The sequence below is a fragment of the Pan paniscus genome, chromosome 7 (genome assembly GCF_029289425.2).
Source record: "Pan paniscus chromosome 7, NHGRI_mPanPan1-v2.0_pri, whole genome shotgun sequence".
NCBI lineage: Eukaryota > Metazoa > Chordata > Mammalia > Primates > Hominidae > Pan > Pan paniscus.
In genome coordinates this window covers 24,620,533-24,646,911 of record NC_073256.2, presented here as the reverse complement: position 1 = coordinate 24,646,911, position 26,379 = coordinate 24,620,533, and the positions used below count along the sequence as shown (strand labels likewise).

The window sequence follows — 26,379 nt, the reverse complement described above, 5'->3', positions numbered from 1 at the left end:
TAACCACCTGTCCTTGATCATTTATTTGTAGGCAGCAATTGGTTAAGTTAAATTTTCCACAAACTCCTTCAGCTACTAGCAAGTAGTCTAAGGCCTGTCTATTCTGATAGATAGCATTCCTCATTTGGGTTTCTTGCCAAGCTAAAACAGTCAAAGCTCTGCCAGTTTCATTAGTAATTATTTCTTAGACGGACTGCAACCGTATGATTCAATTGAGCATGTAGATGGGGGTTCGGTATCCCCATGAGCCTTCTTGTGCCCATGTGGCAGGCCCATAATTCTGTATGATCCTTTCAGGGGGCCACTCATTATCTTTCCAGTTTCCTATAACTATGCCTTTCTTTTCTTGGGAGGCGTAGACAGGGAAACCTAGGAGCTCACCCGTTTTTATGGGTAATAAGAAAAAGGACGGCTTAATAGTGCCAACAACACAACTGCCTGCCCATTTATTAGGTAACAGAATGTAGGCTCTGTGCCTACATATCTAGTATAGTCCAGCGGGAACCGTCCAGTCCTGATGAGATTCTGGATGAGCCTAAGCAGTTTTTAATTTAGAAAATTTACTGAATGGATTCTTTTCAGTGTGGTTTAGGCCCTACTAAGTAATTGTCTTTGTTGTGCTGTTATCCAACTTCTATCCTATACAATTAAGCTTTCCTACAGGGATGATAAAGTCTTTCCCTTCTCTAGCTATACAGTATTGTCTAATAATTGAGGTTTTTAGGACCTAGAAGTTGCTAGCTTGGGCCTTCTGAACTGGGATTATGCCAGGAGCTGGATCAGAAGGCACCAACTCTCGGGCTTCCCAAGGCCATCTGTCTCCGATAGTGCTTCCTCCGCGTACATAACAAGAAGTAACATTAAGTAAGAAAATTACATTTTCTGCTAATTGGAGAAACAAATTTTTTGTCTTTTTCAGAAGTTCTGGTGCTGGCAGATTCAGCTCCTCATAAAAGGTTTGAAATACTGGTTTGAGAGAGCACTTGTGGACCTCCCCTCTAATTAAAATGGCAACTTGAGGGTTTAACCCTGTCCTATTGATCCCCAGGGTTACACTTTCTCCCTTTTTCCGAAGGGGATCTAGGGGATTGGTAATTATTAGTTCTAGTGGGTTACAGTGACCGGCAGCACAGGAGGGGTTGGCTTCTCCCCTCTAAAGATAAACCGAGTCTTTTTGTTCTTTTTTTAAGTAGCCTAAATAACACATGGCCAATAGGCACAATTTTTACAAACCCCTGACTCATGACAAACATATTTATTTTCTACTCTTTAGCTCCTTTCTCAGTTAAGAGAACCACATCCTATTTCTAGCTTTTTACTGTTAATGGCTGCACAAGCATCAAATCTTAAAGTTATTTGCTTGGGGATTTCTTTTTCTTCTGTTCTAGTTATTATTTTACTTGTATCACCTAGGAAAAGGCCAGTTCTTATTTCAAAAACGGCGGTTGCAGGGGGCTCAGATGGGTTATAACACACATCAGGTCGGTCATTTCTTGGGCTACATACCTTGTACTGAGTGGCATTATACAAACAAGTTTCTTTTAATGTTTCCATACATTCATAATAACTATAGAACGGAAAGATTGTTTTAATTTGCTGTCCTACTTCGGTGACCTGATGAATACACTGGGAACAGTCCCCATTTTGAGTAAGGTCAGTTGAAGCCCTTAATGTATAAGTCCCAAATTTAAGAAAAATGAATCTAACGATCAGCTTCCTCATGCTTTGGCCATGCTTGGACCAGTCAGCTTCCGGGTGTGACTGGAGCAGGGCTTGTCGTCTTCTTCAGGGTCACTCTGCAAGGGTTGTCTGGGCTTGGTCTTGCCTCCCAGGTTTCAGGGGCTGCAGGTTTTACATGGCTGTGGTGGATCCAGGCTCGGATTCCTTCTACCTTCACAGCGGTGGGAGTGGTCAGGACGACAGGCTGGGGTCCTTTGCACCGTGGACACAAAGAGGCTACATTCCAGTCCTTGATCCACACTCGATCACCTGGGGAGAAAGGGTGAACTGGGGAAAATAAGCTAACAGGGCATCTCTCATTTACCCAGGCTGAGATTGTTTGTGTAATTTTTCCTAAAACCTGTAGCTGTCGCTGTAACTCAATTCCACCTAACTCTCAGGGAGTGCCTGGAAGTCCCCGCAATATAGGAGGGGGCCTATGATATAATATTACATAAGGGGAATATCCTGTTCTTTTAGAAGGGGTACATCTAATTTTAAATAATACCATAGGGAGAGCCTGTATCCATTTTAATCCTGTTTCCTGACATACTTTCTGTAAACTATTTTGAAAGTTCGATTCATTCACTCCACCTTTCCAGAACTCTGAGGCCAGTAGGCAGCATGCAGTTTACATGTGATCCCTAATATCTTTGCCGCCTTCTGTACTAAGTCAGCCACAAATGCCGGCCCGTTAGCTGATCCGTAAGGGCAGTCCAAATCTAGGAATAAGATCTCGAAGAAGCACACGAGTTACTTCACGAGCTTTCTCAGTTCGTGTTGGATAAGCCTCCACCCACCCAGAGTAGGTACACCCAAGAACTAGTAAATACTTGTTACCTCTACACTTTGGCATCTCTGTGAAGTCCACCTGGAGATCTTCAAAGGGGCCTGCTCCGTAAGCTTGTATGCCGGGTGGAACGGCTGGACATTGCCTCGCATTATGCTGTTGGCAGGTAACACACCACTGCGTCACCGTTTTGGCAAGGGCTGACAAATGCGAGATGTAGAAATACCAGTCTAACAACTTTTCAAGTCATTCCTGACCTCGATGGGTGATTTCATGCACAGCCAGTACAACTGCAGCTCCTAGCAGCTGTGGCACAGCTACTCTCCCATCCAGTAACCGAATTCATCCTTCCTCCATCACTTGTGCTCTCTCAGCCTGGAGAAAGTCCTTTTCTTCTTTAGAATAAGTAGGTATAAGATCAGGTGCTTGAGGGAGCAGGGGGGGCTGTGAGTGATGCCCAGAAGGGGGCAGATGCTGCTTTTCGAGCCTCTAAGTCAGCGCGGGAATTCCCTAAACCCACCAAGGTGGAAGCTCGCTGGTGTCCTCTGCAATGCATAACTGCCACCTTGTGGGGTTTCCATACTGCTTGTAATAATTGCAAGATTTGTTCTTGATGTTTTATATCTTTTCCCCCAGAGTTCAATAGGTCCTTTTCTTTATATAATCCTCCATGCACTTGAAGGGTGAAAAAGGCATATTGAGATTCAGTGTAAATGTTGACATTCTTAGCTTCACTAAGATTCACTGAGTTCTAAGGCCCGAATTAAAGCAATGAGTTCAGCTTTCTGAGCTGAAGTGTCCTGGGGAAACGATCTGCCTACAGCAACAGTGTCCAGAGTTACCACTGCATATCTTCAACATCTCTCTCCTTGTGGGTTGATGAAGCTGCTCCCATCCACGTATAGTTCCCAGTCTACTGATGCTTAAGGCTTGTCCTGGAGGTTAGGTCTGCTAGAGTAAACTGAGTCCAACAATTCTACACAGTCATGCTCGACAGGGCTCTCTGATACTGGGAGCAAGGTGGCGGGGTTCAGGGTGTTACAAACTTCAGTGGTTATATGGGGATTTTCACAGAGCAAACTTTGGTACTTAGTTAGTCTAACATTCATTAGCCAATGATGTCCTTTAGTACTCATTAAAGTCACCACAGCATGGGGGGCCTTTATGTTCCAGTTTTGTCCAAGAGTCAGCTTATCTGCTTCTTGTACTAGCAGGGCAGCTGCTGTCAAGGCCCTTAAACACGGGGACCATCCTTTAGAAACCCCGTCTGGTTGTTTAGAGAGGTAGGCCACCGGCCTCGGCCAGGGCCCCACAGTTTGGGTTAAAACGCCAACTGCCATCTTTTCTCTCTCTGACACATACAATGGAAAAGGCTTTCTTAGATCGGGTAGCCCCAGGGCTGGGGCTGAACATAAGTTTTTCCTTTAACTCATGAAAGGCTTGCTGTTGCTGGGATCCCCATTCAAAAGTTTCCTGTTCCCCCCCCCACGTTTGTGACCTCATACAAAGGCTTGGCTAATACTGCAAAGTTTGGGATCTACAGTCTGCAAAACCTCACAGCCCTTAAGAATTCTCTCACCTGCCTTCTGGTCTTAAGGCTCCGGTAGATTGCAAATGACCTGCTTTCTTTCTCATCCTAGGCTGCTCTCCCCCTGTCGGATAGTAAAACCTAAGTAACGTACCGGCTGTCGGTAGATCTGAGCTTTTTTCTTGGACACCTTATACCCGCAGTCCTCCACGTGCCGGAGTAGAGCATCTGTTCCTTTGGCGCACCCAACTGCCGTGGGGTGTCCCAGCAAAAGGTCATCAACGTACTGGAGCAACACGCAGTCTAGGTCTCCGGTGCGAAACTTCTGGAGGTCTCCAGCCAATGCCTCCCCAAAGATGGTGGGGGAGTTCTTGAACCCTTGGGGAAGCCGGGTCCAAGTGTACTGAGTAGTGACACCTGACTCCGGATCTTCCCACTAAAAGGCAAACAGATTCTGGCTCTCAAGGGCTAATCTGATGCTAAAGAAAGCATCTTTCAGGTCCAAGCAGGTGAACCAGCTGTCCTCAGCTGGCAGCAACCCCAGCAATGTGTACGGGTTAGATACTGCTGGATGTAAAGTCACTGTAGCCTGATTAACCAAGTGCAAATCCTGTACCGGCCTGTAGTCGTTGGTCCTAGGCTTGGGAACAGGCAGGAGGGGAGTGTTCCATGGAGACTGACAAGGAACTCTAACTCCAAAAGTTCTTAGGTGCTTGAGATGGACCTGGATACCTTCAAGAGCTTCTCTGGGGACCGGCTCCTGTTTTTGCCTAACCGGCTGGGCCCTAGGCTTAACTTCTATAAGTACGGGGGCTTGGTTGACTGCCAACCCTGGAGGGTTGTCTTCCACCCACACTCTTGGCCACCGCTTAGCCAGAGCTGGTCTTATCTCTTGGCCTGACTCAGTTAAGAAAAGTCTCCATTCCTCCCCTCAGGGGACCATAAGGGTCATAATGACTCCCTTTCCGGGTAACTTAAGCAGCAAAGAGCCATGCTGTGTCAAAGAGATAGTGGCTCTCAGTTTGCTAAGCAAGTTCCTTCCCAACAAGGGCAAGGGACAGGCAGGTGTGGACAAAAACTGATGAATGACTTTATGTCCTCCTACAGTACAAGTCCGAGGCAAGCAGAAAGCTTGTTTTGCTGAAACTCCCGTGGCTCCGATGATGTCAATAATCTTTTTGGATAAGGGGGCGACCAGGGCGGTTACTACTGAATGTTTAGCACCGGTATCTACAAGAAAATCAATGTCTTTACCCCTAACTGTCATCGTGACCATAGGCTCTTTGGGGTTCCTTGAGCCCGGTCCCCCTCAGTCCAATAACCCTTCTGCCAGGTTGAGCAGGGGCCATTTCTCCTTGTCCGGAGTCTCTTGCTCCGAGTCACCTTGTTTTCTTTTGAGCTGAGGTCATTTGTTTTTCCAATGTCCCATTTCTTTACAATAAGCACACTGACTATGCTGCAAGCTTTGACAGCCAGGCTAAGTTTCTTTCCCAGGGCCCCCCTTCCCTTGCCTCTTTGGGGGGACCCCTCTGATTGCTGCCACTAACAGGTGGGTGTCTTGCTGGGCCTGACGTTCATTCTCTCTGCGGCTTTCCTTACGTCTTACTGCATCCCTGTTTACAAACACCTGGTTAGCTATTTCTAATAACTGTGATGTGTTCATCCCTGCAAACCCAGCCTGTTTCTGCAGTTTTCTTCTAATGTCTTCTGCGCTTTGACGGACTAAAACCATGTTAATCATGCGTTGATTTTCAGGGCTATCAGGATCAAAGGGAGTATACATACCATAGGCCTCACACAGTCTCTCATAGAATTGTACTGGATTTTCTTCTTTTCTCTGAATGACCTCAGAGACCTTGTTAACGTTTGTGGCCTCCTGGGCTCTGCCCTTTAATCCTTCCAAGAGAGCTTCCCTGTATCGGTTTAGCCTTTGCATATCCTCTCTTTCATTTGGGTCCTACTGGGGGTCGGTTCCCAGTAACTGGGTCCTTAAATACTCTTGGGGGTTTTGGTAATCAGCCGGTGCTTGTTCCTCTAGCCACCTAGTTGCTGCTTGGAGGACTGTCCGCCTTTCTTCGCTGTTAAAGAGGAACATGAGCAACTGGTGGCAATCAGCCCAAGTGGGGTTGTGGGTCTGGATAACAGCTTGGAGCAAATCAATCAAAGCTTGTGGCTTTTTGGTATAGGACGGGATATTGTTTTTCCAGTTGAGAAGGTGGGCAGAGGTGAAGGGCTGGTACACAGAAACACGCCTCTCTACCACGTGACCATCCTCATCTATCCCAGTATACCGCTGCTCTCTCAGGGGCATTTGGATCCCCGTTTTGGGTCTTAAACGGCTGCCAAGGGAGGGGTTTCTCCCGATTCCTCACCTCCTCTCTTGTCTACTCTGGGTGGCCTAGGGATATGTTTGTCTTGTGGAGGCACAAGCACTGTGGATGCAAAAGTGGGGAACCTCTCTCCCTGGTAAGGGGAGGGCACCACTGGGATCACTGGTGCCATCTCCTGCAATGGATCTTCTGATGTTGGGTCGAACAGAACTTCAGGAGTTGATTTCCCTGGGGGAGTGCAGTGGGATCCTTCCTTGGCTACCTGTCCCTTCGCTACTAGCACTGCTGCTGCCTGCCCTCTTAGCCACTGTGGGGGGTTTAGCATCAGCTGTAACCAAGTGTCTATGTATGGAAACTGGTCTGAGTGTCCTGACTTACCAGTTACCTTGTGCCATACCTTAGAAACAAGGGACCTGTCCAGGCTTCCTTCTGATGGCCACCCTACTTCTAATGGTGGCCAGTCTATTTCACAAGAAGTTCTAAGTTTTCCTGGTGTCATAGTAACCCCATAGTCTCCATTAAATCCTTTCTTAAAATTTTTCAACATAGTTCCTAGCGGAGTAGGCTTACTTTGTGTCTGATCCATGTTTCCTCGAGACAAAACACCAAGCTCACACCACACGCACACCACAGAACAAAGAATGGGTAAAAAGGGCATACACACACTTTTTCAGTTTTCACCAAACCAGAATCTAAACCAAAATCAGAGTATCCAGAAATCCAAGCCAGGTCAAACCAAAACCAAAGTATCAAGCAATTCAAGTCAAGTGAAAAACAAAACCAAAGTGCCAGTACAGGCACGCTGTGGGTGATCAGGCCACGCTCCACTCAAATGGAGTGGGCAAGTTCCAAAGACCAGTCTTACCAAGTTTCAAATGTCCGGACTCCAAGTGCCTGTTCCTTCCCGATGTTCAGCCGCTGTGTTGATCTTCCACGGGGGCCTACCACACACTTCTCTGACGAGGCATTCCACCGGGTCAGTTGCCTACCCGGGACAGCTCTCAGGATCCGCGTCGCTCAAGCTGGCCGGAGTCCCCCGCAGGGATGCTCCACAGGGCAGGCCTAAGCCGCCTAAGGGGCTGCCTCGACTGTCCGTCAATTACCTCGCTTCCCGGTCAGGGAAGCGACTAGGGTGGGGGCAGTCTTTAAAGCTGTCTTCAAGGAACAGAAAGAGGAGTAGGGAAAGGATTTAGGATCTAGGGGGTCAGCTAGGTTTCATTTTGTGAGTTTATATAATGGTTTTGTTAGGATGGCAAAACCAGATATCTAAAGGTGAAAGTATCCAACCATGCCCAGGAAGGAAAGGAGTTGTTGTTTTGTAGAAGGGGTTGGGGCTTCAGAGATGAGTCACACACGATCGGCAGGGAGAGCACGTGTGTTTTTATGAGAATTATGCTGAGATAGGTAACAGATAAGGAAGAAATTTGGGCTCGACTGAAGTAATGAGGGCTGTCTGTGAAGCTTTGCGGCAGTACAGTCGAGGTAATTTGCTGAGCCTGATGAGTGTCAGGGTCAGTCCAAGTGAAAGTGAAGAGTGGCTGGGGTGAGGGGTGCAAAGGAATAGTAAAGAAAGCAAGTTTGAGATCCAGAACAGAATAATGGGTTGTGGAAGGAGGAATTGAGGATAGGAGAGTATATGTGTTTGGCACCTTGGGGTGGATAGGCAAAACAATTTGGTTGATAAGGCATAGATCCTGAACTAACTTGTAAGGCTTGTCTGGTTTTAGGACAGGTAAAATGGGGGAATTGTAAGGAGAGCTTATAGGCTTTAAAAGGCCATGGTGTAGCAGGCGAGTGATAACAGGCTTTAATCCTTTCAAAGCATGCTGTGGGATGGGATATTGGCATTGAGTGGGGTAAGGGTGATTAGGTTTTAATGAGATGGTAAGGGGTGCATGATAGGTCGCCAAGGAGGGAGTAGAGGTATCTTCTACTTGTGGGTTAAGGTGGGTGAAAATGAGATGTATCTATAGTCCAGGAATAGTCAGGGAAGCAGATAATTTAGTTGAAGTGTCTCGGCCTAATAAGGGAACTGGGCAGGTGGGGATAACTCACAAGGAGTGCTTAAAAGAGTGTTGTCTAAGTTGGCACCAGAGTTGGGGAGTTTTAAGAGGTTTAGAAGCCTGGCTGTCAATACCCACAACAGTTATGGAGGCAAGGGAAACAGGCCCTTGAAAAGAAGGTAATGTGGAGTGGGTAGCCTCTGTATTGATTAAGAAGGGGATGGACTTACCCTCCACTGTGAGAGTTACCTAGAGCCTCTGTGATGGTCCTGTAGGCTTCCGAGGCGATCGATCTGGCAGTGTCAGTCTTCAGCTGCTAAGCCAAGAAGATCTGGGAAGGAGTCAGTCAGAGATCCTTGGGCTGAAATTCCAGGGGCTATGGGAGTGGCTGCCAGGTGAGTTGAACAGTCCGATTTCTAGTGGGGTCCTGCACAGTTGGGACATGGCTTAGGAGGAATCCCGGACTGCAGGCATTCCTTGGTCTGGTGGCCAGATTTCTGGCACTTGTAGCAAGCTCCTGGGGTAGGCGGTTCTGGAGGAATGCCTGGCCACTGCGCTTTAGGCGTTTGGAAGTTCTTGTGTGCTGGAGATGTGGCTGGGGTTTGTCTCACAGTTGAGGCAAGGAATTGCAACTGAGAAATATGTTGCTACTTGGCTGCCTCTACTCTATTATTGTACACCTTGAAGGCGAGTTAATTAGGTCCTGTTGTGGGGTTTGAGGGCCGGAATGTAATGTTTGGAGTTTTATTTAATGTCGGGAGCAGATTGGGTAATAAAATGTATATTGAGAATAAGACGGCCTTTTGACATTTTAGGGTCTAGGGCTGTAAAGCATCTCAGGGTTGCTGCCAAACGAGCCATGAACTGGGTTGGATTTTTATATTTGATGAAAAAGAGCCTAAACGCTCTCTGATTTGGGATAAAGAAAAAGGAGCATTAACCTTGACTATGCCTTTAGCTCCAGCCAGCTTTTTAAGAATAAATTGCTGGGCAGGTGGGGGAGGGCTAGTCATGGAATGAAACTGTAAGCCGGACCTGATGTGAGGAGGGGAGGTGATAAAATGATTACAGGGTGGAGGAGCAGAGGCTGAGGAAGAATTGGGACCTAGCTCAGCCTGGCAAGGAGGGGAAAGGTCAGATGGGTCTGTAGAAAAGGAAGATTAGAAAGACTCAGCAACACTTGGGGTTGGGACTGAGGGGACAGGTGGGAGGGAAAGAAGGAAGCTTTGGGACGAGTTGCACTGCGAACAGAGACTAGGGAGGGACCGATGTGTAAAAGAATGCCTGGATGTCAGGCACCTCACACCGTTTGCCCATCTTACGACAAGAATTATCTAGATCTTGTCAGATGGAAAAATTGAAAGTGCCATTTTCTGGCTATTTGGAACCACTGTTGATTTTGTATTGGGGTCAAGCGGCATTGTAGAAGAAAATAAGGCATTTAGGTTTCAGGTCATGTGTGAGTTGAAGATGTTTTAGGTTTTGAAGAACACAGGCTAAGGGAGAAGAAAGGGGAATGGAGGGCAGAAGCTTGCCCATAGTGAAGGAGGCAAGCCCAGAGAAAAGAGAGAGTAGAGACATGGAGAGAAGGGGTGGGGGGTTCTTGCCTTCCAGAAAAGCGGGAAAGGGGTCAGGGCACAGAAATAAAGGGTTGGGGTGCAGAGATAAGAGGTCAGGTTGTGGAAATAAGGGATCGGGGCACAAAGATAAGAGGGCAGGGCATGCAAATAAGGGATCAGGGCACAGAGATAAGAGGTCAGGGCATGGAAATAAGGGATTGGGGTGCAGAGATAAGAGGTCAGGGTTCCTGCCCCTCCCCCAGAAAAGTGGGACTTGCTGCTAAGGGTGAAGGAGAAGGGGTGGAGGGGTTCTTGCTTCTCCCCCAGAAAAGCAGGACTTGCTGTTAAGGGTGAAGGACCAAGGCAGGCATCCCTGCATGGTCTGACACCTCTGAAACCTGGGTGAATAATCAGAGAGGCGTCCCTGCAATGATTAAACACCAAGGGAAGGCTGCCTTCCCTAGTCTGTGAGCAGTGCCAGAGTTTTGGGTCCACGGATAAAACGTGTCTCCTTTGTCTCTACCAGAAAACGAAAGGAATTGAAATTAAGAGAAGGAAGAGATTGAAGTGTGGTGCCAAGATTGAAAGGAGAAAGAGGTTGAGGGATAGTGAGGGAGGTTGGAGAAGAGAGTAAAAAGAAGCCACTTACCAGATTTGAAATTGGTGAGCTGTTTCTTGGGCTGGTCAGTCTGAGGACCTGAGGTCGTAGGTGGATCTTTCTCATAGAGCAAAAAGCAGGAGGAGAGGGGATTGATCTCCCAAGGGAGGTCCCCTGATCTGAGTCACGGCACCAAATTTCACATGCATCCATGTGAAGAGACCACCAAACAGGCTTTGTGTGAGCAATAAAGCTGTTTATTTCACCTGGGTGCAGGTGGGCTGAGTCCAAAAAGAGAGTCAGTGAAGGGAGATAGGAGTGGGGCCATTTTATAAGATTTGGGTAGGTAAACGAAAAAGTGGGGTTGTTCTCTGGCAGGCAGGAGTGGGGGTCACAAGGTGCTCAGTAGGGGGGCTTTTGAGCAAGGAGAGCAAGGAGATGAGCAAGGAGAAGGAATTTCACAAGATAATGTCATCAGGTAGGCAGGAACCAGCCATCTGGATGTGTACATGAAGGTCACAGGGGATATGATGGCTTAGCTTGGGCTCAGAGGCCTGACACTCTTTCTCCAGAGGAGAAGACCCAGACAGAAGAGGAGGAGGCAAGGTGATCACAGAGCAGAGATTGGATCATGCAGCCACAAGTTGAGGAATTCTAGTAGCCTCTACAAGCTGGAAGACACAAGGAATGGATTCTCCCCTAGAACCTCTGAAGGAGCATGCTCCTGCTGACATTTGATTGATTTTGAACTTCTGGCATCCAGATAATTTTTTTTTTTTTTTTAGACAGAGCCTTGCTCTGTTGCCCAGTCTGGAGTACAGTGGCATGATCTCAGTTCACTGCAACCTCCACCTCCCAGGCTCAAGCCATTCTCTTGCCTCAGCCTCCCAAGAAGTGGGGACTACAGGTGCCTGCCACCATGCATGGCTAATTTTTGTATTTTTAGTAGAGACGAGGTTTTGCCATATTGGCCAGGCTGGTCTTGAATTCCTGGCCTCAAGTGATCCACCTACCTCAGCCTCCCAAGATGCTGAGATTATTTAGGTGTGAGCCACGGCACCCGGCCCAGATATTGTTTGAAGCCACCCATTTCATGGATCTTTGCTGCATTGGTTGTGGAATATGAATGCACTCGTGCTGTTGGTTAGACTTTGCTGACATTGTGTCTGTTATTCCCTGGCAGTTCTACAAGGCCTGAAGCTGATACAAAAAACCTCCCTTCTTTCTCAAATGGTCCCCAGCCTCCCCGTTCGCTGAAGGCCCTGCAGTCAGGAACGGTCAGGACTTTGCACCCAGTTGTTGTGGGTGTTTGGCCGACCCTTCCTCTTGTGTGATTCATGGACCTGCAGCATTGTGTCACCTGGGAGCTTTTGGAATTGAAGACTCTCAGGGCTCACCCGGAAGGCTCTCCTGGGCCAGAATCTGCATTTTAACAGGATGCCCAGCTGATTTGCATACACGTTCAGATCTGAGAAGCGCTAGTAGGAGAGGCTTTAAGGTGGTAATTAGATCTTTTCTCCACCTGCAAGAATCTTAGTTTCTTCATGTTAAATCTATTAACTGTGGCAATGGCATGGGGATTATAAAACAAAACAACATCCTTACATCAAGAATGCACCCTGGTGTGTTATGGATACGGGTGAAATGAAATGTCTGGAATTTGCTTTAAAATATCCTAAAATAGCAAGAAGGAAAAGAAAAGTAGGAACTGGAATGAGATTGGCGAAATGTTGACAAGTTCTTGCAGTGGGATGATGGGTGCATGGGGGTACATGGTGTAATTCTCTCCCTGTCTTTTGTGCATATGGGAAATTTCCATAATGAAAAGTTAGAGATCAGACACGGTGGCTCATGCCTGTAATCTCAGCATTTTGGGAGGCTGAGGTGGGTAGATTTCTTGAGCCTAGGAGTTCAAGACCATCCTGGGCAACATGGAGAAACCCCGTCTCTACTAAAAATGCAAAAATTAGCCAGGCGTGGTGGTACATGTCTGTAATCCCAGCTACTCGGGAAGCTGAGGCAGGAGAATTGCTTGAACCCGGGAGGCGGAGGTTGCAGTGAGCTGAGATCGCACCACTGCATTCCAACCTGGATGATGGAACGAGACTGCATCTCCAAAAAAAAAAAAAAAAAAAAAAAAAAAAATCAAACCACATGAAATATTTTGGACCCTTATACTAATTCCAGCATTTTGAAGATCTGGGGAGAACAAACTAGATTGGTGCTTTCCTTGGCTTAGTATGTCCTGTTTTTAGAGGGAGAGCATATTATTGTTCACCAGCACTATTAAAATAGCTACAACAGGATGGGCATGGTGGCTCACACCTGTAATCCCAGCACTTTGGGAAGCTGAGGTGGGAGGATCGCTCGAGCCCAGGAGTTCAAGTTGCCAGCCTGGGCAACATGGTGAGACCCTGCCACTACCAAAAAATACAACAACAACAACAAGAACACAACAACAAAAATAGCTAGGTGTGGTTGTGTGCACATGTAGTCCCACCTACTTGAGAGGCTGAGGTGGGAGGATCACTTGTGCCCAGGAAGCTGAGGCTGCAGTAAGCCATGATTATGCCACTGTACTCAGTCTGGGTGACAGAGTGAGACCCTGTATGGAAAAAAAAAAAAAAAAGTTGCAGTGGACTCAGTGATCATGAGGCCAGGCACTGTATACATATACATCATCTCATTTAATTTTTTCTCTTGTTTAAAATTATTTTTTCCTCTAATACCCATGTTGATCGACATTTTTTTAATCCTAGGAATTTATTAGTTGAAAATTTTGCGTAAGAATTAAAAATTGCCTGGCCTGATGGCTTACACCTGTTATCCCAGCACTTTGGGAGGCTAAGATGAGAGAATCACTTGAAGCCAGGAGTTTGGGCCAGTCTGGGCAATATAGTGAGAATGCAACTCTATAAAAAAATTTAAAAAGCTGGGTGTGGTAGTATTCACCTGTAGTCCCAGCTACTTGGAAGACTAGCTGGGAGGATTGCTTGAGCCCAGGAGGTAAAGACAGCAGTGAGCTATGATTGTGCCATTGCACTGCAGCCTGGGTGATGGAGTGAAACTCTATCTTTAAAATAAATGAATAAAATTGTGGTATAATATATGCAACATTTACCATTTTGTGCATCTGAAAGTGTACAATTCAGTGACATTTTGTACATTTATCATGTTATGCAATTATCACCACTACCTAGTTTCAGGGCTTTTTCAACACGTCAATTGGAAACCTCATATCCATTCAGCAGTCACTCTGCATACCTCCTCCTGCAGCCCCTGGAAACCTCTCATCTACTTTCTATCTCTGTCGATTGGCTTAGTCTGAACATTGCATGTAAATGGAATTCTACAATAGATGACCTTTCATGTCTGCTTCTTTCACTCAGCATGTTTTTAACGTTCATCCATATCACAACATGGATAAGTTTTATTTTCTTTTTAGACCTTATCTAAAAAGAAAAAAAAATTGTATAACAAAAACAAAAACAAAAAAATGTATAGGATGGAGATCACATGAGTCCTGCAAAGCTTATAATATTTACTATCTAGTACTTTACATAGAAGCTTGCCTACCTCTGAATGATATGCAGGTACAGAGATGACATTTATCTTGGCACTTATAGAAAGACCTATAAATTGTATAAAGACACCATCATTGCATTTCCAGTAACAGGAAGCGGCAAGACATGACAGTGTGTCCAGGTGTTCAGGTGAAGTTTAGGGAAGGTCTTGTCTTGACGAGGTTGGATGTGAGACCCAGATGAGATAACCCCATTTCCCCTGCTGGAATTGCCTGTGAATTTCATTCCAGTTATTTGCATAGGTTGATTCTTTCGGTGGGGGTAGGGTGGGTGAGGAGGTGAAGTGTCAGAGGAGTTCTATTTTGTATTTGCACAACTTGGCTTTCTTTTTACTTGGTGTGGTGTTTTGCTGTATGAGGAATTTCATAGAATTTTATGATGAGTATGCAGCATAGTGGTTTGAATCCTGCCAGGCCGAGGGTCATATCTCAGCTCTGCAACTCATTATCTATGACGCCTTGGGGCAGGTCCCATAACTCCCCAAGTCTCTGTTCTATATTCCATGGGGTTGTGAGGTTCAGCTGAAATAATGCATGCTGGCAGGAATGGTTACTGCTCATGGGATTTCCATGTGCTCCCCGTATTCCCCAGACCCCCTGTAGTTAGATGGATCCATGCTAGGTTCCAATGCTCTATAAGTGGGAGTCACTGACATCACCTCTAGTCTACAGCTTTTGAGGGCTTGGGAATAACTATCTTATTCTCTCATCTCCTGGTGCAGTAACTATGGGAGAATCCCTGCATTAAGATGGTAGAATTTCCATGATTCTAGGTCTTTGAGTGGCCATATGGAGCACACCATACCCAGCCAACCCATTGTGGACATGGAATGTAGGAAATCAACCTTGGTTGCTAAGCTGCTGAGTCTCTGGGGTTAATTTGTTACTGCAGCATAACCTAGTCCGTCCTGATGCATTCAGCATGAAAACCACTTATGTTGACCCTTAGTCATGGTAAGTGCTCCACAGATGTTGGTTACTTTTGGTAGGAAGATAGATTGCCTCTGAAAGTTTTGTTAGCTGATCTCATGATGCCAATGTTGCTATTTTGTAATTGGATAAATTGGACTTGGCTCTGCTTCCACCAAGTGGGAGGGAAAGGTGACTGAGAGACAATAAAGCACTATTATCTTCAGGTTGTGTCCTTGGATACCCTTGGTGGCAATAACCAATGTATGCTCCTCTGAGAAAACTGGACCTAAAGGAGAATGGGAGGTGATACCAGAATTGGGAACGTCCAATGCCCCAGGCATTCCCTGGTCTGGAGAAAACTTTGAGTCCTTGGTGGGAAGATTCTCCAAGGGAACATAAATGCTTTTACTATCTAGTTTGTCTCTTTGAGAATTAAAACTTTTTTTTTTTCATTCCAGTAGCTTTTGGGGTACAGTTTGTCTCTTTGAGAATTGCATACTAATTAATTTTAGGGGTCATCTGTACACATCTCTATATTCCTGAAACATGGTAGAAACAGCCAGCAGTCAGGCGACAATCTACCATGACCACTAAAACATCCCCAAAGTGAAACACCAGATGTGATCCACTAGGTTTAGTGGGGGTGGCTGGCTCGAGAGTTGATTATATTTATTATTGTCACTGTGGTGATTATGGCCACAACATTGTGATGCGTGTTGGTCTTCTTTTGATGAGTTGCAGTTTGGAAGGAATAAATCCATTATTTTTTTTTGTTTGGGTCTCGCTCTGTCACCCAGGCTGGAGTGCAGTGGTGCCATCTCAGCGTGCTGTAAACTCTGCCTCCCAGGTTCCAGTGCTTCTCCTTCCTCTATGGCCAGGCTGGTCTTGAACTCCTGACCTCAGGTGATCCACCTGCCTCAGCCTCCCAAAGTGCTGGGATTACAGGCGTGAGCCACCATGCCTGGCCCCATTATTCATTTAACCAATATCTATTGAGCACATTGGGTGTGTTGAAAGATGAACTGCAGGGGAGAGAGGAAGCCTCCTCCTGCCACTATGTTTTCAAGTTGTCCTAATACTCCACCATGGGACACGTAGGCTTGTGGGTCCCAGAGCTCCAGAAGCATCTCCCGACCACACCACCCTGACCGGGATTCTACTGAAAAACACGTGAGTCTAGCAGAGCCATCTCTGACACTTCCCTTCTTTTGAACGGCTGATCTGTCAGTCATGGGGCGCCCTTATGAAAGTGCAGTGTGTTTTGTGAAACTTGAGGTTGATCAAAGAATACCATTAAACTTTGTTAAGAAATCTACATATTGATGACATAGGCAGTGGGTTGGAGGTGGGGAAATTCCCAAATACATTTTAGGAATTATCTCAGAAGGAGGTAATAGTCAGATCTCTTGGTTGCCAGTGACAGAAACTCATCTTACTAGTGTGGAGTGGAAAAGGGATCATGTTTTTGTCTGCACTCCCCAACCCCAACCCCAAGCAGATCCTGAAAGAGGGACAGGATTGCAAGTGGATTATTTAGGAGATGATTCCAGGGAACACCAATAGGGGAGTGAGGAAGTGATTCATGGAAAGGCAGGAGGCCACACAAGGGGCTTCAGTGAGCATCTTGCCACTCCAGGCAACTAGGATTTGACCCCACTGGGGACCTCTGGGAGGTGATGTGGAATACATTTCAAAGTTGTTCCATCCAGGGGGCAAAGATATTGAAGCATTTATAGCCTGGCTCCCATCCGTCACTGGCTGAGGACTGGTCCCAGGGCATCAAGTCTCTGGCTTTGCTTTCTTCTTCTTCTTCTTCTTTTTTTTTTTTTTTTTTTTTTTTTTTTGAGATATAGTCTTGCTCTGTCACCCAGGCTGGACTGCAATGGCATGATCTCGGCTCACTGCGACATCTGCCTCCCAGGTTCAAACAATTCTCTTGCCTCAGTTTCTTGAGTAGCTGAGATTACAGTCACCTGCCACCATGCCCTGCTAATTTTTTTATTTTTTGTAGAGACGGGGATTTGCCATGTTGGTCAGGCTGGTCTCTAACTCCTGACCTCATGATCCACCTGCCTTGGCCTCTCAGTGTTGGGATTACAGGAGTGAGCCACTGCACCCGGCTTCTGTGGCTTTTCTGACATACTCCATGCCTGACTTTGAGAAAACCCTCAGGTGAAAGTCTTGGTTGTATGCAGTAGCAAGCATGTACTAGAATGATAAAAACTAAGGGGCTTACCACAAGATCTCTCTCTCCATCTCTGTCTCTAGCTTTGTCTGCATACTGGCTTAATTTCTTCTTACTCAAGCCTTTTCTCCATAAGGTGAGAAATGTGGCCACAAAAGCTCCTGTATTTCTTACTACACACAGTTCCTGTCATCACAGAGAATGATTAACTTGGTGTAGTTCCAGTTTGGACAAATATTCAAGGGAAGAATTCTGATTGGCCAATTTAGGCCAGATGCTCATCCCTAGACCAATCAACTGAGGCCAGAGGGGTGGAGTCATGTGAGAACATGGTAGCCCCCATGAGAGCCACGTGACTGGAGTAGGAAGTGTGAGTTTCTATAGAGGGGAGGGCTGCTAGACTGAAAAGGCAATAGATGTCTGCAGTGAAAGGAATACATCAGGAAATACATTCTCTTAAACCTGTTAATTATTTTTTTAAAAAAGAGAAACTTTCAATATACAATTACATTATACGTGAACGGGTGGCTCACGCCTATAATCCCAGCACTTTGGGAGGCTGAGGTGGGCAGATCAGAGGTCAGGAGTTACAGACCAACCTGACCAACATGGTGAAACCCTGTCTTGTGCACCTGTAATCCCAGCTACTCAGGAGGCTGAGGCAGGAGTATCACTTGAACCTGGGAGGCGGAGGTTGCAATGAGCTGAGATCATGCCACTGCCCTCCAGCCTGGGCAATAGAGTGAGACTCCGTCTCAAAAAATAATAATAATAAAAAAAAAAAGTTACATTGTGGTTCCCTCAGCATGATTTATCAGAAAGGAAAAACTTACAATATGCGTATTTCCTATGCACAGGCTACTGCTATGAATTCAAATTCTTAAATTCCAAAGATTAATTAAAATGTTTCTCAAGACACATAAACTGTTAGAATTTGCTTATAATGAGGCTGAAGTTGAGTAAGAAGAGAACTGGCATTTAGGACACTACTTTTCTTCTGTCGAGTACTGTCAAGTTTTGGTTCTGCCTAGAAGTAGATGCACCTCAAGGGAGGGTTGCATGTAAAGGTGTGTGTGTGTGTGTGTGTGTGTGTGTGTGTGGTAGTTTCCAAAGATGGGTACAACTTTCTGCAAATACTCGTGCAGTGTAATTGAACCAATCTTTCCCTTAAGAGGTAGAGTTTATATTCCTCTACATGAATCTGGGCTGCCTATGACTTGCTTGGGCCGGTGGAATGCTGCCAAAGTGATGGTGACCAACTTCTAGCCATGAAAGGAAAATAAACCTTGGGACCACAAGATCACTAAGCTAGGCTGGGCTCAGTGGCTCACGCCTGTAATCCCAGCACTTTGGGAAGCTGAGGCAGGTGGATCACCTGAGGTCAGGAGTTCCCAGCACTTTGGGAAGCTGAGGCGGGCAGATCACCTGAGCTCAGGAGTTCAAGACCAGCCTGGTCAACATGACAAATCCCCGTCTCTACTAAAAAGTATGAAAATTAGTCAGGCGTGGTGGCAGGCGCCTGTAATCCCAACTACTTGGGAGGCTGAGGCATGGAAATTACTTGAACCCTGGAGTTAGAGGTTGCAGTGAGCCGAGATCGTACCACTGCACTCCAGCCTGGGCAACAGAGCGAGACTCTGTCCCCCAACCTAAAACAAAGTTACTAAGCTAAAGAGAAAAGTCAGGCTGGGAACTGCTTAGGGGAAACCTGCCTCCCATTCTATTCAGTCACCCCTTTGCTCACTGAGATAAATGTATATCTGATTGCCTCATTTGGAGAGGCTAATCAGGAACTCAGAAGAATGCAACCATTTGTCTCTTAACTACCTATGACCAGGAAGCCCCTTCCCCTTGTCTCACCTTCACCTTCACCTGGAGTTGTCCTGCCTTTCCAGACTGAACCAATGTACATCTTACACATATTGATTGATGTCTCATGTCTCTCTAAAATGTATCAAACCAAGCTGTATCCCTACCACCTTAAGCACATGTTGTCAGAACCTCCTGAGGCTGTGTCACAGGCATGTTTCCTCAACCTTGGCAAAATAAACTTTCTGAATTAACTGAGACCTCAGACTTTTGGGGTGCATATAGTCTTAGGCCTTGAGAGCCCTCTCGTAGTTTCCATATTTTTGCCCTCTTGGATGCTGGCACCAAGCAAACCTTGGCTATCCTGCTTAAAGGGCCATTTGGAGAGGGGCTCTGGAGGGCGAGGGGCCACATGAAGGAAAACAAGGTTCCCCGGCTGACAACCAGCACCAACTGCCAGGCACATGCATGAGGCCGTCCTGGATGTTCCGCCCAGCTGGCCCTCCAGCTGCAGGTAGCCACACAAATGAGCCCAGGTTAAACCAGCCAGGAAGTCCCCATGCAACTCACAGGGTCCTGAGCAATAATGACTTGTGGTGGTTTTTAAAGTTTCTAATTTTAGGTGCAATAGGTAACTGAAACAGCCCACAAGGGTGTGAGCCTGTGGAGGGTGCATTTCCCACCTGCTGAAGCTTCTGAATTCCCAGGATACAATCCAGATAAGACTCTTGTTCTCAGTGTCCTTGATGGAAATGGCAATGAACTTTTTGCAGATTGGACCATCTCAGGGGAATCCCAAAGATCGGAAACTACTTTCTTTCTCAGAATCTTCCACACAACATTGAGCCTTAGGAATTTCTAAGAAGGATCTGGAATGAAAAAAAAAAAATCTTTTGAAAAGGTATTTGTATAGCTTCAGTTCAGCAAGATTCATAGTGGGTGTTAGATTAAGTGCTGGTGTTAAGCCAAACCATGTTTTTCAAAGACTCATCTGGCCTCAAGTTTGGCAGGATCAGAGTGGCCTCCCAGGATCTATCATATCCTCAGAAGAGTTGGTTCAACTGGCATGTACCCAGATCTCTGTGAGCTAGTATGATACTCCCTTGAGCCAAAGGCTGCCACATCACATCTCCTTTAAGTCCCCCTAAGTACGACCCCAGAAGTATTGACAAAATAGTGCTATTCCTGAAGATTTCAGGAGGACATAAATGAAGAGATTAAACTGCAAGGTACCAAAACTTCCATCTTTGCTAAAGACCCTCATCCAGGCTGGGCGTCGTGGCTCACGCCTGTAATCCCAACACTTTGGGAGGCCAAGGCAGGCGGATCACCTGAGGTCGGGAGTTCAAAACCAGTCTGACCAACGTGGAGAAACCCCATCTCTACAAAAAATACACAATTAGCCGGTCGTGGTGGCACAAGCCTGTAATCCCAGCTACTAGGGAGGCTGAGGCAGGAGAATCGCTTGAACCTGGGAGGCGTAGGTTGCGGTGAGCTGAGATCGTGCCATTGCACTGCAGTCTGGGCAACAAGAGTAAAACTCCATCTCAAAAACCATCAAACAAAAAGCCCTTATCCAATGGTCATGCCACTCTATCTGGCCATGTAATTTCTCCTCCTGGCTTTCTGTAGCAACAGCCTTCTGAGGAACCTCACTCTGCTTTTCAAAACCCCTTCAACTTGTACCCTTCATCAGCAAAGTACTTAGCTCAACATGTAAGCCTCTGGGGGTACTCATCCGCATGCCATTTCAGGATATTTCCAGCAACATCATCTTCACTACCCCAGGACAGCATTTTGGAGTGGATTACGTGCCTGCTGGATGTGTTGTACTTGAGCGAGTTAGAGAAAATGCCACACTTTGAGACGAATTAAAAGTCTGTTATTTAACCAGCGGCTAAGAAATGGCTAACGTTTAAAGTTCTCTCGGCCTCGAAGAAGGGGCTAGATTTTCTTTTATACTTTGGTTTAAAAAGGGGAGGGGGGTCTAGTTAAAACAATTTTACAGAAGTAGGCAAAAAAGTTAAAAGGATAAATTGTTAAGGAAAGTATAGAATTCTAGGTCTAGGGGCATTAAGACTATTATGAGGTGATAGACGCGGGGCTTTGGGCGTTAGCAATTGAACGAATTCCTGGGAACTGCGGATATTTGCTCGCCACAATATCTTATCAGTTAACTGCATTCTTTCATGTGCTGGGAGTCAGCTTGCACAAATTAAGTCCTTGAGGAAGGGGCTGCCAGTGAAAGAGCCAAGATGGATTCTGTCTGGCTCTCTTAACTAAGGGAGAGTCAATTCAGGTGGAAACAAGGCTAGGTGATTAAAAGAAAGGGAGAGTCTAAGAACAGGGTTAGTAAAAACAAGGTTGGGCATTATATTCCTCTCTTGTGTTTTTGGGGAATCAAATCGTTGATTCTTCAGTTATAACAAGGGGGTTATATTGAGTCTTAAGATACATAAGGTTGATAGAAGCTATGTGTTGTTTTACAAAATTAAGAAACTAATATACAAGGTCCAAAAGTTAGATTTAATAGGATGGGGAGGGGGTCTGGCTAACTTAGTAATTAGAATAGTTAGCTCTGGGTTCTAGTTGAACATGCTTTGATACTAGGGGATGTTATTTTCTTGTTCTTGTTGGTGCTTATCTAGATTTTCTTGCACTTTCTGGAGTGTATCTTTTATGACTAAGAATGGTGGAGGAACAGTTAAGTCAACTTTGTCAGGGTGTTTCTGGAACAGAGGGTTACTTAGATCAGTTAAAGGCCTGATTGGCTTGGGTGGGCTTTATGAGACTAGGGTTTTTTTGGATGGTGAACATAGTCTTAACATTAAATCCTGGGATATAAAATCTTAATCTTGATGACATGCCATGATACTATTGAGTTGAATTAAGGTCATGGACAGTTATAGTAAGAGGATTACAATTTTTTCTAGTACATAATTTAGGTGAGAAGCAGGACTTATGGAAAGAGTTGAAGATCTGGTTGATCTTCTAGAGTAGGTGGCTAAAGTTACACATGTCTAATCAGGACAAAAACTGTTAAGTATCTTGACAGCTAGCGTCAGGGTGATTTCTAGGACAGAGGCAAAAGCCAATATTTTGGAGTCTTTTTTCTGCACTTTTAGAGCTTCTACACTTAGTTTGGCTCTTGGAGTGTCTGAATGTTGCTGCAAGGTCGACATTTCCTGCTCCTGGGACTGGCAGATTGTGTTGCTTTTCGAGGGTATGGGCTGGCTTTGGGAACAGTACACATAAATCAACTGCAAAGGAGACTTGGAGGTACTGGCCTTCTAAGTGGTGTTTGCAAATACACGTCCTGTTGTGAAAGAGGTGAGGAGAAAGGAGTAGGAAGGCACAGAGGACGTAAGGGGCAAAAACAAATAAGTGAGTTAGTAAAAAGAATGAATCTAATGGCTTCACCTGACTTAGGTGCAGTTTTAAGGGGCCTGACTTAGGCCTGGGGACTTATGTTTTTAGTTGGGCTCTGTTGGCCTTTTTGATGCGGGAGTGATGAATGTAAGCAGGAATGCCATCTACTTTCAGAGCCATTGGCGTCGTGAGGATGACGGTGTGAGGTCTTTTCTAAGCAGGAGTGAGTCTTTCTTTTTGGAACTTTTTAACAAACACTAGGTCTCCTGGCTGGAACGAATGGCAGGCCTTTGGTCAGGAATTGGATTGGGATGGGCTCCTCGAACATGTGGCAGGATGATATCTTGTACCTGTTGGAGAGACTATAGGTACTGTAATCAATTAGTTTGTGATATTTCTGCTAATTTGGCATCTCTTAGCTTAGGCAAGATAGGCAGCGCCTTCTTAAACATGATTTCGAAAGGTGAGAAGTTAGCCTGGTAAGTGGTGCACCTTACTTTGTGTAGGGCTAAAGGAAGGAAACTTACTTTACACTAGTTTTTAAGATCAATTTTATAAGCGTGTTTTTTAGGGTGTGGTTCATGCGTTCTACTTGCCTGGAGCTCTGGGGTTGATAGGCACAATGGAGCTTCTGTTGAATGTTTAACGCCTTACTCACTGACTGAGCTATAGGCGAGGAGAAGGCTGCTCTATTATCAGACTTTATGGCAGCAGGCAGCCTATATTGAGGGATGATTTCATTGAGTAAAAACTCAACTACTGTGTTGGTGGTTTCATTTTCGGTAGCAAATGCCTTAGTCTATCTGGAGAAGGTGTCTACTAGTACTAGAAGGTATTTGTACTTAGCCTGGTGTGGTTTGACTTCTCTAAAGTCAATGTCTTACTTTTTTCTTGGCGAGTTTTTTCAGAGACAGTGGCCTGGGCTGGGTTTAGGACTTTGTTTGGCATTTACTTGGGCGCAGGTTGTGCACTGGAGAGCTGCTTAATCTGTTAGGCTTTGAAGATGGGGGATCTTAAAATGGCTCCGGAGGAGCTGAGGTAGCTTTGCTCTTTTTAGGTGGGTGGTAGACTGTAGGTGACTGATTAAAGTTTCTTTAAGAGTTCAGGGTATGAAGATTCTAGAGTCAGGAAGAATCTACTAACTTTCCTGATTTTTATTGGCTCTGAGATCTGAAGCCAGTTTTTTTGTTGTTGAGTATACGGGATTGTCAGGCAGATCTGGCTGTGGAAAGGAGACTGTGGGCAGCAAGTTTAGAGGCGCGACTGAAAGTCTCGCTGCGACCTGAGCTACTGAATCAGCTTTCTGGTTACTATGGGCAACGGCCGTGTTTTCTTTTTGATGTCCTTTGCAGTGGATCACAGCTACCTGCTGAGGTGAGTAGCCTGCTTTCCTGGTAGATGGCTTTATGTACATGCAGAGTAGCAAAGGCGTACTTGCTGTCAGTGTAAATGTTAATACGTTTATTCTACTTTATCTGAGAGCCTGAGTGAGGGCGATCAATTCAGCCTTTTGTGCTGAGGTGTTCGCTGGTAAAGCTTGAGCTTACAACACATGTGTCTCCGTGGTAACAGCTGCACTGGCTTTTCATACTTCCTGCTTGAGGAAGCTGCTACTGTCTGTGAACACGGCGGCATCTGCCTTTTCTAGGGGCACAGCTTGAAGATCAGATCGGCCAGTTTCGATAGTTTCTAACAGTTCTTGACAGTCATGAGCAGGAATAGTGCAGTCTGGGTCAGGAAGTAGTGTAGCTGGATTGAAACACTTTGTGGGAGAGAAAGTCAAACGAGGCTGATCTAAGAGTAAACTTCGATACTGCAAGATGCGAGCATTTGACATCTATTTGCCAGAAGCACTTCGTAGTAAGGTCTTTACAGCGTGAGGAGCTGTAAGGGTTCAATTTTGGCTTAGAGTTAACTTATCATCTTCCTGGACTAGGCTTGCTGTAGCCGCTACGGCTCGCAGACAACTTGGTCATCCACAGGCCACAGGATCTAGCCTCTTAGATAAATAGGCCACTGGGAGGCTTTAGGGTCTTAGAATCTGAGTAAATACGTCTTTAGCAACTCCTTGGCGTTTATGGAGATATTAGGGGGGGCTAAAGTAGAGGCTTCAGTTAATGCTAAATTAATGGGCTATTTCATTCTGTACTTCTTGGATAGCCGCCACTAAGATTTTTGTTTGTCTTTTGAATGCTTTATCGGCGGCCTTTTCAGCTGCCTGTGTTGTTTTTGTTTTTTAAACTTTTGATTGTCAAAAACTTTTTAGGCTATTTCTAAAAGCTGACTGATATTTATTCTAGCAAATTTTTCTAGTTTTTGGAGTTTCTTTTTAATATCCGGAGCTGCCTGTGCCACAAATGCTAAATTAAAAACACTGCTATTTTTGGGAGCTGCCGGGTCAAAAGGGGTGTAAATCCGATAAGCCTCCTGGAGGCGCTCTAAAAACGTTCTTGGTGACTTATCGGGCCTTTGGAAAACGTCGGTCGTCTTAGACAAGTTTATGGGTTTCTGAGCGGCTCTTTTAATACTTGCGAGGAGATACCAGTGAAAATCGTCTGAAGCTCCCTTTCTACTTGAGGAATTTGGGTGCCAGTTAGGCCGGGTAGAGGGAAAGACCTCCTCAAGGAGGTCTCTAGCTTCTTCTTCCGGTCCATTGGCTGATGTGAGGAAGTACTTTTTGGCTTCTTTTCGGATACGTTCGTTGTTTTCACAGGTGAAAAGGGTTAAAAGCAGCTGTTGGCAATCATCTTAGGTGGGCGGGTGGGTCCGGAGTACAGACTCTATCAGAGAGGTCAAAGCCTGGGGCTTTTCAGAGAAGGGAGGATTATGGGTTTTCTAATTATATAAGTCAGAAGTAGAAAAAGGGACACAAACTAAGAAGGGGGCTGAGCGCTCGTCACCTGGAGGGACTTGTGCCTCTCTCAGTGGTAGTAGAGGGGTTATTTCTTCCTGCCGCTGTCGCTATTAAGAGGCAATGGGTGGCGAGCCTACAGGGGACGTCGTCGAGGAGACATGGGATAACTTTAAGGGAGAAGGCTGGTTGTAAGGCGGTGGGACTGGGTGAGGGAGACCCCCTCTTCTTCAGAGGGAGGCGGTACAGGGGAAGCCAAACCAGCTGAGGGACGAGGCGAAAACGCGGTCTGGCTTAGGAGGAGCTTGGAGGTAGAATTATGAATGGCGCATGAACGGAGTCATGCAGGGGGCTCCTGACTAAACTTAGCTATTGATCAACGTGGGGAAACTGATCAGGGTGGCTAGGAGTTTCGGTAACAACCTGCCACACAGCTTGAACAATTGTGAGGTTCAATGACCCTTTAGGGGGCCACTTGACTTTAAACTTCGGCCATTTTATTTTGCACAGTGTCTGGAGCTTGCCTTTTTTAAGGCGGACTTTATAATCCTCTGAGGAACTGAGAGGAAAATTCTGCAGCATACATTGGAGAGGGCTTTAACTTATATAAGGCTGGGAGGAAGTGTTTCTTTCTTTTTTTTTTTTTTTGAAGGCAATTTAGTAAGATTTGAGCATAGATATTAAACTTTGCACGGATAGAGAAACTTATTTCTTGGGGGACTGGAGTATTGAAAGAACAGCATCAACATGACTAGAAAGAGCAGGAAATCTACAACAGCTAATACTACTTGCTACTTTACTGTAGCTTTAAGATTGAGGGAGGAGGACTAGAGCCAGCCTGAGATCTGGATCAGTTTGACCTAGGCGTTCTTCTTCTTCTAGATCTGTACTTTAAATACTTTTGGTGTCTTTATGACTTAAAGGCAAATAGCTTAAACTTAGCTTTTTCCTTTAAGGGTTTAAGGATTGAGAGCAGAGCCAAGTCCTGGAGATGCTGAACTTGCTGTTGCACCGGAAAATGAGATGTGCAGGGTAGGGGGCAGGGACGAGGTGGAAAAGAAGTACTCGGATCATTTTTAAGATGGGAGAGTAGCCACAGAGGAACAGAGTAAGAATATAAATGAAGTAAAGCAGTACGGGCAT

At 45.7% G+C, this 26,379-nt stretch overlaps 1 pseudogene; it reads right to left on the bottom strand.

Annotated features, from left to right (window-relative positions):
• Positions 1-26,379, bottom strand: part of LOC117978066 (dapper homolog 3-like) — a 104,603-nt pseudogene that overhangs the window by 2,964 nt on the left and 75,260 nt on the right.